The following is a 10,331-nucleotide window of genomic DNA, read 5'->3' as shown; positions in this document are numbered from 1 at the left end:
AGTAAGTGGGCGAAAGACTTAAAGAGAAGCTTCTCTGAAGAAGAAAGAAGGATGGCCAATAGACACATGAAGAAATGTTCAACATCCCTAGCCATAAAAGAAATGCAAATCAAAACAACATTGAGATATCACCTCACTCCAGTTAGAACAGCAAAAATCAAGAACTCTAACAACAACAGATGCTGGAGGGGATGTGGACAGAAAGGAACCTTACTTCATTGTTGGTGGGAATGTAAACTTGTTCAACCACTTTGGAAAGCAGTATGGAGGTTCCTCAAAAGACTCCACATAGAGCTCCCCAACGACCCAGCAATCCCACTTTTGGGCATTTACCCAAATGATCACAAACAAGGCCACACTAAATCTACCAGCACAACTATGTTTATTGCAGCATTATTTACCATAGCTAAGACATGGAACCAACCCAGATGCCCCTCAATAGATGAATGGATCAAGAAGATGTGGTATATATACACAATGGAATTCTATGCCTCCATCAGAAAGAATGACATTTCCCCATTTGTTAGGAAATGGAAAGGCTTGGAAAAAATTATATTAAGTGAAGTAAGCCAGGCCCAAAGAAACATAGGTCCCATGGTTTCCCTTATTTGCAATATCTAGTATAGGTATGAGTCAAGCAGAAAAAGTCAGATAATGTGATGTTAGGAAAACAAAACCTCAAATATGTATTTTAATGTTTTTGTTTCTTTCATGCATGTGTTTCTAATGCATTTATAAGATTATTTCTTTGTTGCTTTGTATGTCCCTCCCCCACAGTGTAACCCCTGCTTTCACTATATTTGATGTCAGTATAACATGAGGAGGAGACGGGGACAAACAAGTTGTTTAAGGATTCAGGTGGACCTGTTGCAACAATGAGAAGTACAAAATGTCATGTCAAAACCAGCTTTACAATGTCGGTGGGGGGGGGAGGGGGGGTATGATTGGGTGGGAGGGAGGGGGGAGGCTGGGAAGGGAGGTGAAGGGTAAACAAAGGAGGAGGATGCAATGCTTGGTAAGAAATGTATGCATTATCCTGCCCATGTAATTGTAACCCCTCTGTACAGTATGTTCTCAAATAAAATAAAATAAAATTTTAAAAAAAAAAAATTGAAGCCATCTTAAACATTCATAAGTATACTTTTTTCTAAGACAGGTGCTCTAAAAACATATATTAAATAAATGAGTTACTATTATAGCCTGAGTATCTTCTCCTTGGTTTTCTTTTCCAATTTGTATTTTTTTCAGGACATTACCATTTTCTAATTGTGCTTGATGAATCAATTAGTTCTATATCAATACTTTTGTTATTAGACATAGACCTACTACTGACGCAGCAATCCCACTTCTGAGAGTATGCAGAAAGAAATTGAAATCAGCATCTTAATGATATGTCTGCACTCAACAATTCACTACAGCCTGTATGTAATTGTAAAAATATAGCTATGGCTGAAGCATGACTCAAGTGTAAAGCACCTATGCCAGCCCAATTCAGAGTTATCTCCTGACAATTCCTAGCTTCTCAGAACACAGGCTCTCAACCTGACTTTCCTGGAAATATTCTCCATTCTGAGAGATTCTTGATATAGTTCATCAATAAGCCTTACATTTCTGATGCTACTGCCCATAGGTCTCTTTACATGATGCTGTTTCTCTGAGGTATGCCCTTCCTCTGGAATGGCAATATATTTCATAGAAAGGGCCCACTTTGATATTGTTAACTGCTGGCTGGAATATTTTTTGAGAAGGATTCTGGAGCTGTTTCCTGGCTTAGGCAAACAATTACCATGATTGATTAGCAGTCTACTTTGGGTATCTCCTGAAAGGGAATGAATTCTGTACTGTGTATTTTCTAACTCTGCTCAAACAGGTGTAGAACAAAGCAAAAATGTCTCATCTGGGTAAACATTACATGTAGCTATAACTATTATGATGTACAATGCCAGGTATCAGCAATAATGTCTCTCATAAACAGATTTATCTGACTAAAATACAAGCATGTGTTTGATGATTCAAAGAAACAAATACCTAAAAGGTAAGAATTGCTTTGAAGATTTGAAATAAGAATCTAAATATTAAAGACACATTTTTATCTTTCTCATGAAATACCAACTACCTTTTTCTATTGTCACCATGAGAGTCTTGGTCAGATCTTTCAGGAATAGACTCTGAGAAGATGAATTGTAAGAATGTCAGGTGTGGCTCTTGATAATTTCCACAGGGTCACTACTACTCATGTAATAAGGCATCTACTGAAAGTGTGTGTTTCTTTACAATCTATCATTTTATTGATATGGCTGATAACTAATGTATGGAGGAAATTAGAAGGTAGAGAAGGTGGAGAAGGAAGGAATAGAGAAAGGAGATGATATAGGTAATAAAGAAGGAGCATATGATTGTTCTGGAGATATAAGCCAGTCTGGGGTTTTCTTGCACAGGAAGCACTAGGCTGTATTTCTTTACAATGAGTCCTGTGACTATAAGCTCTACAGGAACACACTATGCCAAGCAGTAATACAAGCTGGATCTATATCCCTTTAAGTCACATTTTCTTGATGAAATAGGAGAATTTTCAGCTTCTCTGAGAATGGGACTCAAACAATGACAAGAACACTAACTTGTTCCTTTGTGGATTTGCCTTTTTGTCATTTTTTGCCTGAGAGTTAGACTATGGAGAAATACACAGCAAAAAGTAAAGCCTGGAGCTAATAAATCTGGCTCTGAATTCAGCATTGTGAAGGGACAGGAAAAAAACAGAAAGGACTAATATAGACTCTGTTCCCTTGGAGACAAAAGAATAGTTAGTGCTTTGGGGAAAAATATATTTACAGCATGATTTTCAAAAAGACATCGTGTTAAAATCCATCACAAATAACATTATTAGAGATTAAGTGTAGGCAGAAGTATAGAGAAAATGTTGTACTTTAAAAACTATGTACATAGATTTGGTTTGATAGGTCAGGCTTCAAAGACTTCATACAAAATGATAAGAGGATAATGAACCCAATGTGATTATTAGCCTTTGTTTTACTAATGAAGGTTAAGGTCCCAACCAGCTCCTCAACCTCCAAGCAAACCTAAAAATATCAAAAGCTACTTCATAATGTTGTTTCGGAGTTTGAAGAAAAAAATATCAAAGAAAGTATTGTTTGATTTTAAAAGTTATTAAAAGGATAACACTGTAGGAATTACATTAAGGAAATAGAGAGGCAGGCGTGGTGGATAATGCTAATAATCCCAACTAATCTGGGAAGTAGAAATCAGAGGACTGCAATTTGAGGCAGCAAAGGCAAACAGTTCATGAGACCCCCACCTCAATTAATACAAGCTGGGCACCGAGGCTAATTGTTGAAGCTATGTATGAAGGGTAACTGGTAAGATACATAATAACATGGATATAATTTTCTGGGTATAATTTTTCCCCCGGTCCTGGGGTTTGAAATCTGGGCTTGGACACTGACCCTGAGCTTCTTCTTGCTCAAGGCAAGTGCTTCACCACTTGAGCCACAGGACCACTTCTGGCTTTTTGAGTAGTTTATTGGAGATGAAAAGTTTCATGGAGTTTCCTGCCCAGGCTGGCTTCAAACCACAATCCTCAGATCTCAGCTTCCCGAATAGCTAGGATTACAGGTGTGAGCCACCGAGTCATGGCTGTGGGTGTAATTTTTTTAAAATAACCTCAACTAGTTAATAGAGATATTTCTTCTCCATAATACTCCAGGGTATAGCCCAATGACTACTGTTCACTATATCTCAAAATTATTGAAAACAAAATAATGAGTAAATGAATTGATACCTTAAAACCAAGAAGATATAACTTATCAAATAATGAGTAAATGAATTGATAGCTTAAAACCAATAAGGTAAAACTTATCAAATACAATTAATTTATTCAGGTACAGACTAAACCACCTTTGATAGCAATTTTGATAAATACCAGCCAGATATAGTTCATTACCAGCTCTATTTAAAAGCCAAGAGTCCAATTAACAGAGGTAAAATATTTAGCCAAATTAATCTTGCTGTCATTTGCTCTACCCATTCAATGTGTAAAATACTAAATTCTGTTGGACATCATTTTACAAAACTGACAACTGCTCAACTATTCTATCTTGATTTGTAACTAGGAAACTAACAGATGAGAATCTATGACTTTGTAACTTGGTAAAAGAAAACAGGAGAGACATGCTACATATATTTGGAGAGCTGTCATAGGAAAGATACATTATGGCCATTTGGTGTCTCAGCCAAGGAAAGCACCCTGAAGTGACAGAGAAAGTGATTGGGCTTTAGTACAAAGAAGGAATTCCTAACAGTTAGATCTGTCCAAAATGGATGAGGCTACCTTGACAGAAAGGAATATCTCATCAGTTTAAGAGTTAAAGCAAAAACTAACTAATCTGCCAGGGACTTTGCAGAGCAATTATTTCTGTGTCAGGTAAACCATTTAGTAAGAATAAATGAAAGAGCTTTCCCTTGCCTGCTATTCTGATTCTGTGATGCCTCGGGGTTAAGGTCTCCATCTTCAATGCTGTCAGAAAATCTCTTCCTATGTTTTATCTTATTCCAACACAATGCCTGATCAGCAATATCTTTATTCTAGCCCAAGTTATTTTTCTCCTCTTTCTCTTCTTCCTCCCTCCTTTTTTTCCTTTTCATCTTCTTCCTCTTCTTTTTCCTTGCAGTGCTGCAAGGATCAACATCAGAACCTTGCACATGCTAGGCAAGTGCTCTTTACCACAAAGCCATAATCCTGACTCAATGATTATTAGAGCGTGAGGCCTGCTTGGGGTAACTAGGTGATTGAGGATATACCTTTGAAGGACATATCTTGTGCCTAGCACCTTCTCTTGCTCTCTTTTTCTTTTCTGGTTTTCATGCAGTGAGCAGCCTCCTTCACCATATGCTCCTAGTGCCAGGAAATTCTGCTTTGCCTCAGGTCTAAAGCAATGGAATGAGGGACTATATACAGAAAATTCTAAAACTATGAGCCACAATCATCTTTCTTCCTTTAAATCCTTTTTTGTGAGTAGTTTAGCTAATGAACATTCCAGAAAAGTTAGAGAAAAGACTTCAGATTTTACATTTTACTCTCCTTATAGACAGTCACCATACTTGAATTTTCTAATGCTTTTATGTCATTTTTTTTATATTTGACATTTGCTATTTTATCAGTGAAAACACCAGCTACATTATAGATATTAGAAAATGTTATTAGCATTCACACTTAACATGTCTGACAGCTTCACTCTTGTGTGACACTCTTCACAATAGCCAAGAATTAGAAACCAATTAATTGTCTATTAACTGGTGAACAGATAAAAAATATGTGGTGCATATACACAATGACGTACCATATAACCATCCCCAAAAGAATGAAATCCCAGCATTTGCAACAATATAGATGGAGATCATTATGTTTAGTGAAATAACAAGACAGAAAGACAAATCACACATAATCTTACTCATATGTGAGATCCAAAAAGATAATAATACAGAAGTTGAGAATGATTCATAATTATTAGAAGCCAGGGAAGGATGGGGAAAGATGGGGGATAAGCTTGTCAGGATCACATCTGTAATTCTAGTAAGGAGTAGGAAGAGCTACTGTGCTATTGCATAGTATAAGAGTATCTAGAATTAATGTTACATATTTTCACCATGAATAAATAATAAATGATAGAAAAAGTAGAGACAATTAACATGATTAAATGATACAAAATATATACACATATTCAGACATCATATAGTAAATATTATTGTGTATAATTCTTTTTTTTTTTTTTTGGGTCTGGTCGTGGGGGCTGAACTCTGGGCCTGGGCGCTGTACCTCTGCTCTTCAGCTCAAGGCTAGCGCTCTGCCACTTGAGCCACAGCACCACTTCCGGCTTTTTTTTTCTTTTTGCTTATGTGGTGCTGAGAAATCGAACCCAGGGCCTTATGCATGCAAGGCAAGCGCTCTACCACTGAGCCACCTTCCCAGCCCTTGTGTATAATTCTTTAAGATCTTATTATTTGTTTTATTTTGTTGTCAATACTGGACTTGAACTCAGGGTCTTGCACTCATGTTCATTTTGCTTGCTCAATTGGCACTCTCCCATGCGTACAGTCTGGCATTTTGCTGGATGATTAGTGATAGAGTTTCTTGGACTTTTCTGCACAGACTGGCTTCAAACTGCAGTCCTCCAGTTCTCAGTCTCCTTAGTAGCTAGGATTACTAGTATGAACCACCAGTGCAAGGCTGAGGTCTTTATTTTTTTAATTTTATTTTAAAGGTGATGTACAGAAGAGTTACAGTTAAATAAGTCAGATAATGAGAGCATTTCCTTTTGAACAGTCAGCTAGTCCCTCATTTTCTCTCAGCTTTTTCCCTTCCTGTCTCTCCTCTCTCCAGATTTTCTAGTTTATTTCTAACATAGTATCTAGTCAGTATCACTGCTGAATTGGTTCACCCTTTGTCACACAATTTCTGTGTTTCCCTTCAGATAGACTTATATACAAGACAAAGGGTAGAGAAATCAAATGCAGCTACAAAAGGGAATAAACCAAATAAAAAAGGAATGGAAAAAAAGAATGGCAAATAGTACAATAAAAAATGTCTTGTTCCCATTTCTTGGAGTTCATTTTGATAAGCATCATTTTATATGGTCATATACACAGAGTTATTTGGGTCTTATGGTCCTCTCCTAAGAATATCCTCCTTTGGTCTCACTGTGTGAATGTTTAGAATACTGTTTGATTTGATTAATCATGTCAAAGTGTAATTATTTGTCTTTTACTATCTATTGGGTTTACTTGTAGATTTATAGGCACATTCTAATTATTACAAATGAAGAAAACATAGGTCTGGTTTACTTCACTCAGTATAGTTTTTTTCCAAATATTTCCATTTCCTAACGAAAGGGGCAATATTATTTTTTCTGACAAAAGCATAGAAATCCTGTTGTGTACATATTCCACATTTCCTTGATCCATTTGCCCATTGAGGGGCATCTGGGTTATCTTAGCTATGGTAAACACTGCTGCAATGAACATGATTTTATTTTTTATTTTTGTGTCAACTAGAAAAAAATTTTAAAGTGAGTTTAATAGTGTGTCACAAATAATGGATCTCATGTACCTAAAGACCCAATCAGTTATTTGCATCATATCTCCACATCAAAATTCAACTTAGGTTTCAAGACACGGTAACAGCTCTTACAAATTTCTATACGTAATGAAATTCCCACTCCCAACATTTACACAAAGCTCATTCTTCAGAAGAATTTTCCAACTTCTATAAAATGATGACTTGGATTTTTGTACTATTCTTCTCATGCACTAGATTGCTCACAGTTCCACTATATTATAAATTGGCCAGCATTAAAATATCACCTACTCAAAAGCTGTTTCTCTAGTCAAAACAACTATACATATAACGGGTATCAATATTTGCATCTGTTTACATCTGTAAACCTAGGCATTTTGAAGAATAGGAGTGTTATGGTTCAATCAGTCCGGAAAGAGTAGTTCATGAGATTCCTCAAGTCACAGCTGTGTGCAGTGGAACATGCCTATCACCATAACTACATTGGATGCTGGGATTGGAAGAATCCTGCTCAAGCAGAACTTGAGATCCATATTTATGGACAAAAACAGGATATGGTAGCATATGTCTATAATCATGGCAACTGTGGAAACCCTAAAATATGTGGATGGTGGTCCATCCATATACTCGTAGTAGAATGTCTGACTAGCAAGCATGAAAGAAAAAGCACTGAATATGCAATTGGAATACATGACAATCAGGTGGAGATTAAATCACAGGAGTTCAAAGTCTAATTAAACATATCCGATCAAAGATCTAAATCAAAGTTCTACAGTAAAATTTTCTGAGATGAAAATGTTTGTGTAAACTGTCCCTATACAAGAGACACAAACCATAAATATGACTATTAAAATGTAGCTAGTATAGAGCTGGGTGCTGATGGCTCACATCTGTAATCTTAGCTACTAAGGAGGCTAATCTCTGAGGATCATGGTTCAAAGCTAGCCTGGGCAGAAAAGCCAGTGAAATTTCTATCTCCAATTAGCTACAAAAAAAAAAAAAAAAGCCAGAAGTGATGCTATAGCTCAAATGTAGAATGTTAGCCTTGAGCACAAAAGCTCAGAGACAGCTTCCAGACACTGAGTTCAAACCCCAGAAGGAGTAGTAACAACAGCAAAAATAAAATAAAATATAGCTAGTATATCTGAAGCAATGCATTTTCAATTTCGTTTAATCATTAAAAAAATTAAAATTCCCATGTACCTTGAGATTACTATATTGGACAAAAGAAGTGGAGCCTCAAGATTATATAATCCTATTAGGCCAATGTTAGTCTGTTTTGAGGAATATGTCATTTTAATAACATTAAATGGTATTCTCATTCTGCAGTATAATGCTGCACCAAGACATTTAGACTAAAAAAAAAAAAAAAAGACATTTAGACTGACTTATATCAAATATTTACAGAATCCTGGTACTCTGCACTACTTGTTATGCTAAATAGTAAGGAGCTCAACTATTGAGAGATGCTATAAATAAATTACAGCATCAATTTTATACTAGTAGGGACATTTAAATAAAGTACAGGCTGGAAGAAATGGCTCATGCCTGTAATCCTAGCTACTCAGGAAGCTGAGATCTGAGGATTATAATTTGAAGCCAGTCTGGTCAGGCAAGTCTATAAGACAATTATATCAAATTATTTACCAAAAAGCCAAAAGTGGAGCTGTAGTTTGTGGTAGAGGGCCAGCCTTGAGTGGAATATGTAAATTCATAGCTCACTATCAACAACCCCCCCCCCACCCACGAATTGTGGGAGCTCTACAAGGACAAGGTGGTTGGGAACTACAAGGGAGCTACAAGGCTTCAGGGGAGAATTTTATTTAAGCAGGAACATGGTGGAAGAACAGGTTATAAAAGAGGAAAAGGGAGTAAGAAAGTGACAGGCATTCTAGAAAAGCCACACAGGCCTTTTGTTTTTTTGTCCTTCCTGGGGCCTGATCTCTGGTCCTGGGTGCAGGCCTCAAGCTCTTCAGCTCAAGGCTAGCGCTCTACCACTTGAGCCACAGTGCCACTTCAGTGTTTCTCTGCTGTGATGGTGCTGAGGAATCGAACCCAGGGCCTCGTGCATGCAAGGCAAGCACTCTTCCATTGAGCCACAAAGGTCTTTTGAAAAGGCTATGTCTGTTACTCACAAACTCTTGCACATGTGTGTGTAGTGGCAGCAGAATGTAGGATTCATCTTAAGCAAGAGGCTTTGGTGCAAAGTAGTCACACACTGCATGGGAAGTACTTTTTTTTTTTAAAGCTATTTCATTTACTTATGATTTGTTATGGTGAGACCATGTCTGTGTTATCTAACTGTACTCTATGACATCTACTAGAGAATCAATATTTGTTTTGTGAATAAATATTTCTGCTTGTCTGATGTTTGATGCCCTTTAGAACCACATTGTCTGCCATGTTCTAAGTTATTGCATTGAATTCGGGTGCCAGGCAATATCCTTTTTAGATATAACACTCGGTGATAGGTTTTATTAGGAACTGTGATGGACAAAATAATTTGTGGCACTGGATGTGAGTTATCCAGAATAATATACATAGATGGGAAAGGAAGGAAAATAACTTTTACACTTTGCCAACACTATTGGGCTTCTGACTAAAAGGAAAAATAGATTGTTCAAAAAAAGTGGAGGATGAGTTTAAAGACAGAATGTTATAAGAAAGATACTCGAGAGTGAAAATTTATTTTTAGCCTGGCACAAGGCTCACACTTGTAGTCCTAGCTACTCAGGAGGCTGAGATGTGAGGATCACAGTTTGAAACCAGCTCAGGTAGAGCCCTAGGGTGGAGGATGAAAGCTAGGGGACACTTTGACCCTTGGAGCAGGCACAAAGAAAAAAACAAACAACAACAACAAAAAGCTACTCTTCACCAATCTCACCATAGAGAATCAACACATATGTCCCTGTTGCTCCTCCACTCCCTTCTAGCCATGCACACTTCCTGTCTGATGGAGCTAATCTCCATAAGAGAAAGGCTCACAGCACTTATCATCTCCAAGGGTACTGGTTTTGTGCAATGATCACCATCAGTAGCGTGCCCCAGGCATCTCCAAAGGTACCTGGCTCTGGTTCTAAGTTTCCCTACAAGTAGTGAATGCCTTAAAGTTAGTAAAAGGATGCTCTCTGCCGGCACAATACTCTCCCCCCTCCCACCCACTCCCGCCTTCTCCAAAAAGGACAAAGGGGCATCAATTTAATTATCACTTGAGAGGAACAGGAACAATACAAAGGTATGAAAT

This window comes from Dipodomys spectabilis, unplaced genomic scaffold, assembly GCF_019054845.1.
Source record: "Dipodomys spectabilis isolate Male_0828 unplaced genomic scaffold, ASM1905484v1 ptg000053l, whole genome shotgun sequence".
In the NCBI taxonomy this organism is placed as follows: Eukaryota; Metazoa; Chordata; class Mammalia; order Rodentia; family Heteromyidae; genus Dipodomys; species Dipodomys spectabilis.
The sequence above is the reverse complement of the archived record's forward strand: the minus strand, read 5'-3'. Positions refer to the sequence as shown.